The 8,622-nt window shown below is 41.7% G+C and overlaps 1 non-coding gene across 1 annotated transcript; it reads left to right on the forward strand.

Moving 5' to 3' along the window:
- The first annotated feature begins 8,213 nt into the window (after positions 1-8,213).
- LOC130834280 (U6 spliceosomal RNA) lies at positions 8,214-8,317 on the forward strand. Its single transcript, XR_009048661.1, has one exon. It is a non-coding gene; the product is annotated as a U6 spliceosomal RNA (small nuclear RNA).
- The last annotated feature ends 305 nt before the right edge of the window (positions 8,318-8,622 follow it).

The following is an 8,622-nucleotide window of genomic DNA, read 5'->3' on the forward strand; positions in this document are numbered from 1 at the left end:
GGTGTATTTGCCACCCAGCTCTTCCTCCTAAGTGTTTTCTCCATCTGTTTCAACATGCCCTGCATTCGGCTTCCAGACTGGCCTCCCCCGTGCATCCCTATGCCCGCTTCTCCTGTAAAGGGAGGCTGTCCTGAATCCTGGAGGTGGATAGCTAAGAGGCAACCCGAATATGCAGTGTTAATGCTGGGGCAGCGGACCCACTCATATCCCCTCATCCCCCCCCGAGCAGGCGGCCTCCTACCCTGAGCCCCAGTGACTCAGCCCAGGGCAGCCCTGCCTGAGAAGGAGCTCCACCCACATGCAGGGCAGGCTGGGAGCACAGGAGCCAGTGAGCGGTGATGCTAGAAGAACCAAAATATTCACAGCCTTTCTGGCCTCTTGACCTCACCTTTACGGTCTTCTGCTTTGCCTCCTGTTTCAGTTTGGTCCTCACATGCTAGACCTCTGACTTCTACCCAGAAAGACTGTTAATGTGATTGATGAAGTCTACGTAGGTGCCCACAGCTCACTAACCAGCGTCCTTGTACCTGTCATTCTCTCACTGACCTTCCCATGAGCAGCTCCAAGCAACCCTCATTGTCTCACAAACTCCCAGGGAACAATTCCCTAAATACATGTCTTAATCTCTTTCCTGCTTGAATCTATTAGGATTAAACTCAATCGTTCATTTCCTGTAACCATCAGCACCACCAACAATTGCCATGGTAACTTGTTACAATGGTCACTACTATTTTAATTAAAATCACCATGGAAACAATGAGGCCCATGCAGGTAATGGCAGGGTGGGGTGAGGAGGGCACAGCCAAAGTGGGATGTGTCTGCAGAATGACCAGCGGTTTCTTTCCCATTTATTAAGTCAGCGGGGACTAGTTGCAAAAACAACTCCCGTCACAGAGAAGCATGAGTTAGTTGACCTTCACTCTTTTCTTGGTCTCCTCCTACTGACTTCCTGGTAAGGTCACACTGGTTCCTGACACTTGCCTGACCTGGATTGTGACTTTACAGCACATGGTTTGAAAAGTTAATTTCCAAAAATTGTCCTTAACTCACTTATGCAGCCATCACACGTCTAACCTTAGGGTGAGCTCAGCTCTGCGTGATGCAAATGTCTTTCTATTGTCTAGGTAACTGCCCTCCTGAGGGCACGAATAAAGAATAATATCCTTGGCTGTATTTATTTATTCAAAATTACTGTTGGTCCAACATTGTCTCAGTCTGGGGACCAAGTAGGGGGTAAATATGAATACAATCTCTCTCTGTCCTCAAGGAACTCATTCACTGACAGGGGAGAGAGAGACATTTAAAATTTTACAATACAGTGCAATCTGTGTCATAATAGAGTTTTGCATACACATTTTTGAGGGACGATACTAAAATGTTATCCATTTATTAACAACGAAGGACATAATTTTAAATAAGAAACCTTTAGAAATTATAAGAAACAAATTTCAGTATGAAACCAGTTAACTATTTTTGATAAGTTCTTCTAACATTTCTATCATTAAATATATATTTGTGTAAAAAACAGTATGGTATTCTTTGGAATAAAAATTTCAATAATCATTTAACCACTAAGAAGCATAAAGTAAATAACAGTTCAAAATAAAAATAAACTACATTTTTGGTTGATTCTATAATAATTGCTTTAAGAATCAAAGAGATATAGAAAACATTTCAAGCTATCTGATTCTGAGATACCACACATAGTAATTAATAAAATTTTAGATTTTGGAGTAATTTTAGATTTACAGAAAAAAAACGCAGACAGTACAGAGACTTCTGGTATACCTCCACCAAGCTTTTCCTAAGAGTTACATCTTAAATTTCCACAGCACGGTTTTCAGAACTAAGAAATTAACAGTATGTTACTATTAACTAAATTCTTTGTTTGAATTTCACCAGTTTTTCCACTAATGTTCCCTTTTTTTCCCTCAATTCATGCCTTTATTCATTCTATGATCTATCCCTTTTTATTGTGGTAAAACATATACAATATAAAATTTATCATTTTAACTACTCAAGTGTAAAATTCAGCAATATTAGGTACATTTCAATTGTGCAAACATTTCCACTATCCATCTACAGAACTTATCATTACTAAACTCTGTAGTCATTAAAGAACAACTCCCCTTTAGCCCCTCCCCCCAAGTCCCTTGTAAGCATTATTTCACTTTTTGTGTCTAGGAATTTGTCTATTCCTGGGTATCTCATATAAGTAGAATCATACAGTGTTTGTTCTTTGGAGTCTGGCTTACTTCACTTCCCATAACATTTTCAAGATTCATTCACATTGTAGCATGTGTCAGACAACTTCATTATTTTTAAAGGCTGAATAATGCTTCATTGTACCTAGATACCGACTCTTGTTGATTCATTCATCCATCAGTGAACATTTGGGCTGTTTCCACCTTTTGGTTATTGTCAGTAGCACTGGTAAGAATGTTGTACAAATATCTACTTAAGTCACGGCCTTCATATCTTTTGGGCATATACTTAGAAGGGGAATTTCTCATTCTTATGGTAATTCTATGCGTAATTTTTTTTAGAAACTGCCATGTTGTTTTTCACAGCAAAAACATCATTTTATATTCCTTCCACCAATGTACAAAGTTTCCAAATTTTCAACATCCTTGGTGACGTTATTTTAATTATTAGTTTTAAAAATAACAGCCACCCTGTGGGTGTAAAGTGATATCTCTTGGTTTAGTTTGCATTTTGTAACAAGTATTGGTATTGAGCATCTTTTCATGTATTTATCGCCCATTTGCATGTCTTCTTTGGAGAGATGTCCACCCACATCCTGTGTTCATATTTTAATTGGGTTGTATTTTTGTTGTTGTGAGTTTGTAGGAGTACTCTATTGATCCTTGCTATTAACCCCCTATCAAATTAAGGCATACAAATATTTTCTCCCTTTTGTTTTACTGTGTCTTCACTTTCTTGACACTGTACAATGATACACAAAAGATTTTAATTTGGATGAAGCCAAAGTTACCTATTTTTAAATTTATTTTTTGTGTGTGTAGTGGGGATAGTAGAGAAAAGAGTTAGGAAGAATCTGTGTCTTTGGTGACACTTAGGCGCCAATGAGCCCACCCAGTTCCACCACATGTTGAAGATTCATTATTTTATTTTCTACAACTTGCTGTTTTTACTCATTGTTATGTGATGAACAGAGTTCCATGTTAGTACATATAAAAACAACTAGGACTTCCCTGGTGGCACAGTGGTTAAGAATCTGCCTGCCAATGCAAGGGACACAGGTTCGAGCCCTGGTCCAGGAAGATCCCACATGCCATGGAGCAACATACCCGTGGACCACAGCTACTGAGCCTGTGCTCTAGAGCCCTCGAGCCACAACTGCTGAGCCCACATGCACAACTACTGAAGTCTGTGTGCAACAAGAGAAGCCACCACAATAAGAAGCCTGCACACTGCAATGAAGAGTAGCCCCGCTCTCTGCAACTACAGAAAACCCACGTGCAGCAACAAAGACCCAATGCAGCCAATAAATAAAAATAAATAAGTAAAAAAAAACCCCACCTAATTCTTTTCTTTAATTAATTAATTTTTTATTGGGGTATAGTTGTTTTATGATGTTGTGTTGGTTTCTACTGTACAGCAAAGCGGAATTCCCTGTGCTATACAGCAGGTTCTCATACACTAATGTTCTCTTTATACGCCAGGATTCAAGCTAAGGTCTCCCATTAGATTTAGTCTCCTGAGTCTATGACTATTTCTCAGCTTTTCCTTGTTTTTTTATGACCGTGATGGTTTCAATTGGGTAGGAATTTTACAGACTGTAACTTGATTTGGGTTTTCTAATGTTTTGCTCACCATTGGACTGGGAGAGGGCCTCTGAGGAAGAATATTACAGAAGTGTGGTGTCCTCATCACATCCTATTAAAGGGTATGTGATGTCAACACGACTCACACTGGTGATGTTGACAGTGATCATTTGGTTATGGCGGCATCTGGCGCCCCCTTGACCCCCATGCACATACGTGTGTGTGTGTGTATGCACGTGTGTACCTATGTCTGGGTGTTCCTCACGATCCTCAAAATCAACAACTGAATTCCTTGTCTTCCTGCAAGCCCTCTGCTCCTCTTTCAGGATTCTTTGTCTCGGTCAGTGCAGCAATTCATCCACTCAAGCTCCTAAGCACGGAATCTGGATGATAGTTTTGTTGACTGCAGTCATCCTTCGGTGTCCACAGGGGAAGGGGTCCAGGGCCCCCCATGGATACCAAATTCCGCAGATGCTCATCTCTTACATAAAATAGTGTATCACCTATGCATGTCCTTCCATATATTTTAAATCATCTCTAGATTACTTATAACACCTAATACAATGCATGGCTATGTAAATAGTAGCCAGCATATCGTGAATTCAAGTTTTGCTCTTTGGAACTCTCTGGAATATTTTTTTTTCAAATTTTTTGATCTATCATTGGTTGACTCTGAAGATGCACAATCCACGGATATGGAGGGCCAGCTGTAGTCTATACTTTCTCCTGGATTCTGTATCAATACTGTTGATTCTATTTCCTAAACATTGTGTGAGTCTATCCCTACGTCTCCATCACCATAGCCCTTGCTGAGATAAATCCCTCACAGTCTTTCATTTATATTGCTATATTGGATCACAATTCAAAGATCTTGAGTTTTTCTACCCAATTGATGCTTCACTGCACAGATACCCAATGGTCCATCTAAACTGCAAGTCAATCAAGCCACTTTGTTCTTAGAAACATATGGTGGCTCCCTATTGCCTATAAAAATAAAGTTAACGATGAAACACCACAGCCAGGCCCTAAATGCCCCATGGTCCTCTTCATACACTTTCTCCTTTGCTATTTTCTCAGTACAACTTAAGTTCCATCCTTATCAAACTGTTCAACAATCTTATAAAATTTTCTGTCTGTATTTCCATGCCTCTGTGCTCTTTGCTCTTTCTGGAATCCTCAACATTTTGGGAAAACCTAATTACCTTCTAATACCTTGCTACTCAAAGTCTGACCAGATGCATCACGTCACCTGGGAGCTTGTTAGAAACACAGACACTTGAGCTCTACTCCAGACCATTGACTCAGAATCAGCATTTTCACCATGACCCAAGAGGATTCTCAGGCATATTGAGGATGGAGACTCACTACACTAAGCCATCTCCATTATCAGCTTCACTGGGGAGTCTTCCCTGACACTCCCTTCACCTCTGTAGGGTACCCACCTCCCTGCTCTCTACCTACTTTGATGTTATGTAGGAATCACCTGTTGATATGAGCTCTTGAGGGAAAAAGGGATGTCACCTGTTCATCTTTGTATCCTTAGCACCAAATACAGGAATCACTGTCTTTCATCCCATAAACAGCTACCAGGCACCTGAGATGGGCCAGTCACAGGGCAAGGTGATGACGATGCTGTCAGTGAAAACATGGCACGATCCTTTTTTACATTTTCTAGGCGTGAAGATGATGTTCATCAAAGAGGAACAGAGACTTTAATGACAATCTTGCAAGTGATCTGAGCCCAAAGTGTTGGAACTTGGAGGAGCAGAGAAAGATTTGTTGACCCTGGGTGTGTCCCAGTGCCTCACAGGGATATGGCTATATCTATTTAAGGTCATCGTTCACACATGTAAATACGGAACAAAGAAAACAAAGAGGTGGAGTTGGTGATTACATTACCCATCACCAAGCACACTGTACCTAGAGCATTTCACTGTTGGAAAAGTTCTTAGAGTTACAGCTACCAATCTGCTGTTTGCGTTTCCTTTTCAAAACCCCTGCCTCATGACTTTTCATTCTTTGTTTAAATGCTGCCCCAGTCAGAGAACTCACTACACCCATGATCGATTCGTTGCATCCTCAATTAGCTGTGGAAGCCAACTTCTTCCTCAGATTGAGTTGATAAGTCTCCCTACGTCTACTCCTAGCCTCCTGAAAGGTCTCTCTGCCATGGATAAGTCACTGCTTCCCAGCTGGGATATCTTGCAAATACGAGTAACCCATGAAGGATTCTTCATCAAGAAGTTAGTGCTGAAGGCACGTGGAGTTTCATCCTATTTGAGAACCTATTTCATCCTATTTGGAACCTCTGGAGGACTTGCCACAGAGTTGGTCCACAAGAGAAGTTAGGAAGTTGAGGTATACACCAAAACCTATGCATCATTGGTAAAGACTGTTTTTAGGGGGCGTGTTGATTCTCTGGCACTTCTGACCTGCCATATAGGCAAAGGGACTATGTGCCACAGTCAGAACAAGTGCAGAGTAGAGAGTTTCGGGTGTAGAAATGAGTACTGAAAGGATACGAGCAGGACACCAGCAACGCCTGCTGCAGGAGGGGTGGGGGAAGGTCACACACTCAGCTGAGCTTGTTAAAATGAAGACCTTGGGGACTTCCTAGGTGGCGCTGTGGCCTGCCAATGCAGGGGACACAGGTTCGATCCCTGCTCTGGGAAGATTCCCACATGCCGCAGAGCAACTAAGCCCATGTGCCACAACTATTGAGCCTGCGCTCTAGAGCCTGTGAGCCACAGCTATTGAGCCCATGTGCTACAACTACTGAAGCTCATGGGCCTAGAGCCCGTGCTCTGCAACAAGAGAAGCCACAGCCATGAGGAGCCCACGCACCACAATGCAGAGTAGCCCCCACTTACCACAACTAGAGAAAGCCCGTGTGTGGCAACGAAGACCCAATGCAGCCAATCAATCAATCAATCAATCAATTAAAAAAAATAAAAAAAGTAAAATAAAATGAAGACCTTGGCCATTGGAAAGCAGAAACAGAACAAAAAGTTGGTTTTACAGTATTTCTTTCAAGGAAAGATAGTAAATATTCTATAATCTACAAAAATTAGAGTAGAGAGCAGATTTTCCCTCAGCTGCTGCCAACATCACTCTAGCTTTTTCTACAGATGCTTTGGGAAGGCCCCACTCATAGCCGCGGCCACCCAAGAGGCACTGCCAGAGGATCTAGAGTGAGAAGAATCCCTCCATCTCTTTTCTTCCTAAGGGGATGCTCTTTGCCACCACCAGCTGCCCAGCCTCCAGGTCACACCAGGTGTCTGAGGTGTGGTTGTTCACAGAAACTGGGTCAGCTTGGAATGAAATGGAATGTGTCAATCAAGATTCATCTGCACCTTGAGACAGCTGCTTCCACCCTCAGAGTACCCCTGCTTGCCCTGAAGGTGTTGCTTTGAAGACAAATGCAACACAGATGGGAAACCCAGAAATCAAGAGAGAAGCAAAACCTCCTGCTCTTTTCCATTCAGAAATTCAGGAATGCAGGAGCCCTTATGAAGGTGGTAGCAGCAGGGTCCCTCAACTCAGAGCACTGGCTGAACAGAGAAGATTTTCCTGTTACTTTTAGTTTTCATCTGTTAGGTGTAAGCCCACCTGGCCACCTCCATTAGGTAGGTAGCTTGTTGATCTCTCCAGACACCCAGGTAGGGGCCTCCATTTTCAGCCACAGAGGACCAGAAAAAGTGGATACAGCAGCCAAAAGAGGGGGAAATTCTGCTAATTAACTGTGAGCTGGGGGTGGGGGGGTGGTGAGGGAGTAGTGAGAAAATCGGGGGAGGTGGCGATTTTTGACTGTGAGAAGTTACACTGAATTAAATGTAAACTTTTAAGAGGGAAAAAAATCTATAAATGTTAGATGACTATATAAGGAAGTATTCAGTTCTGGGTTGTTTTAAGATGCGTTCTTTATCCAGGACCCTGTAATAAACCTTGGAAAAAGCACAGTGGCATTTCCTAGCTGAAACCAGTAAATGAGTCTAGCCATAACAGCATTTTCCCAGTCGGCACAATCATGAATCACTACTTTCTCTAAGGACTTAATTAATGTCAATGCAAGAGCCTCTAATTTCTCCCCCTATTTATCATTCAGCAATAAAAACTGTTTACGTACCATGGATGCCAAAGAATAGATTAAACAGATAAAGAAAAGTATAAGATTAACAAATGCAATTTACTTGTCAGATGGAGGTACTTTGTCATTTCACCAACTTGTTCCCTCTAAAGGGAAGCTGTGCGTTAATACTTTGCAACCGAGACCAAGCTGGAGCCAGTAGGACATTAGTGTTAGAAGAGGCGAAGACAGATCATCACTGTGGACTAGGGAATGCCCTTCTTGCTCTCCTTCCATCGCTGAAGAAGAAAGATAAAGGATCTTTCCTCGCACTCTCTAAGTTATACAGAGTTTTAAGTGTGCTCACTTCAGCGGCATATAAACTAAAATTGGAATGATACAGAGATTAGCATGGCCCCTGCACAAGGATGACACAAGATGACAAGATTTGTTAAGTGTTCCATATTTAAAAGAAAAAAAAGAGAAAGTTTTAAGTACATTGCTGTAATAAAGGGAAACACATACACACAATGAAACATATTATAGGTGGCAAAAATAGGAAGGTGGAGTCTATAGATACTATCTATACTTCTTTTTAAAAATATTTATTTATTTATTTATTTATTTGGTTGTGCTGGGTCTCAGTTGCAGCACTTGGGATCTTCGTTGCAGTGTGCAGGATCTTTAGTTGCAGCATGTGAACTCTTAGTTGCTGCATGCATGCAGGATCTAGTTCCCTGACCAGGGATGGAACTCAGGCCCCCTGCA

The sequence above is a fragment of the Hippopotamus amphibius genome, chromosome 12 (assembly GCF_030028045.1).
Source record: "Hippopotamus amphibius kiboko isolate mHipAmp2 chromosome 12, mHipAmp2.hap2, whole genome shotgun sequence".
In the NCBI taxonomy this organism is placed as follows: domain Eukaryota; kingdom Metazoa; phylum Chordata; class Mammalia; order Artiodactyla; family Hippopotamidae; genus Hippopotamus; species Hippopotamus amphibius.